General features: G+C 33.3%; 1 long non-coding RNA gene across 1 annotated transcript; it reads right to left on the minus strand.

The window, feature by feature from the left end:
• Window positions 513–1,982, minus strand: LOC110266533. Its single transcript, XR_002353944.1, has 2 exons — window positions 1,671–1,982; window positions 513–876 (listed from the first exon to the last, which is right to left on the minus strand). It is a non-coding gene; the product is annotated as an uncharacterized LOC110266533 (long non-coding RNA).

Consider the following 2,044-nt stretch of genomic DNA (forward strand, 5'->3'; position numbering starts at 1 on the left):
ATACAATAGTATATTATTAAATTATGATATAATATCATTATTGATGAATGATAGTAAATTACTTATTTTGAATTCGAATTCATTTGCTCCTTTGGTATAATTACTTATATTTTACTATCTTATTATAAAAAAAGATAAATAAGCTAAGGCAAAGGTTGGTATAATTTACTTATATTTTACTTCCTTATTATATAAAAGATAAATAAGCTATTTTACTACCTTATTATATATCCAAATTGGAATTCTATAGCTACACTCGCATATAAAGAATACATCACTAAGTATAACCTATATAAGAAATTATAGAAAGAAGAAATCCAATGATATTAAACACGACATCAGGATCCATGTCATATGCTGCCATGATCCTTCAAAACAAGTAACTTTATCCCATCCAAGGACTAGCTGTCTTATCCGATACCGAGAGTTCAATATATAAAACAGAAAAAGTGCAATGCATTCAGACATCATATAAATAATAAACTTTAGAAAAAAGAAGGAAAATATTAAGATGGTTCCTAATCTACCTAACAAGATCAGTTCAAAATGTAAATATAGACCAGGAATTTAGCACTAAATTCAATACATTCACTATATAAACACTCGGATCAGAAGCATCGATCATAAACCATGAAATAATCATAAAAAAGTGAAAAACTGAATGCCATTCAGGAAATCCATTTGCAAGATACTAAAATTTATTTTGTAGACGGCAACAGCAATGAGAAATTAAGTAATACACCAAATTTAGTCCCACTTGTTCAAATGGTTAGAATTCAAACCTAAACTTTGGAGTATTCATTTAGAATTCAAATTTAGTCCCACTTGTTCTGCAACTGAACGAAGAGACAATTCATCACCATCTACCAGCCAAACCTGAATTTGCAGTATTCAGTTAATAGTTAATACTGGCTAAAAAAAACAAGTATGATTATCTGCCAACCAGAATGAGCAAGGTTTTGAGCAATAGGATACTTTAATTTTCCCAGAACAATCTATAGATGGCTCGTTGTGAAGAACTTCAAAGCATGAGGTTAAAAAGTATAGAGATATACCGGGTTCAATAAACTAAATATCAATTATATCTTTTAATACAATTAGAATCCAAAAGATTGACAGAACTACCATAACAGCAAGAAAAGAGAAACTTAAAATTCATGACAATATGAAGCAAGACAGCAAAAAACTCAAGTTCAATCAGTAAAGAATTCAATTAGATTGAACAAATTTAAGTGATCATTTCATTTCAGAACACCAACAAATTCAATTGAGCAACAAATTTCAACAACACATTCAACTTTCAACAAAAATTCAACCTTCAACAACAAAATCAAATTGCATTCAAGTTCAATCAGTAACAAATTCTTTCAGCAATGAACAAATTTAAATGATCATTTCGGAACACCAACCTATACAAAGTTCCAGTAACAAATTTCAGCAACACATTCGGCTTTCAATAACAAAATCAAAGTGCATTCAAGTTCAATTAGTAACAAATTATTTCACTAATGAACAAATTTAAGTGATCATTTCAGAGCAGCAACAAATTCAAGGTTCTAGAAATAAATATCAGCAACAAATTCAACTTTCAACGACGAAATCAAAGTACATTGATGAATTACAGCAACACAACTAAAACAAAAAGAAAGAAAAAATTAATTGGAACTCACCAAATCGGGTTGCGCTGCAGGAAGCTGACGGCGAGGCTCAAAGTAAGACGACGAACGAAGACCCGCCCACCGGGACCTGCTACCTCTGCTGCCGGTGACGACTTGCACAGGGAAGGCGCGCTTCTAAGTATGAGAGGATGACGAGACAGAGAGCAACCCCGGGACCTGCTGCTTCTTCCGCGGTGACGACGATGGGAAAGAAGGTGTGCGACTGGGTGTGAGACGGTGACCGTGAAGAATGTTGGCCAACTGGCGGTGACGACTGAGGGAGAGAGTGGCGAGAGCAAGACCCAAGGAAGAAAGATGTTAAGGTTCTTTCAGATTAGGATGGGGTAGGAACGATTAAAAATTAATTTTTATATTTTTTTAAATCA

The sequence above is a fragment of the Arachis ipaensis genome, chromosome B09 (genome assembly GCF_000816755.2).
Source record: "Arachis ipaensis cultivar K30076 chromosome B09, Araip1.1, whole genome shotgun sequence".
NCBI lineage: Eukaryota > Viridiplantae > Streptophyta > Magnoliopsida > Fabales > Fabaceae > Arachis > Arachis ipaensis.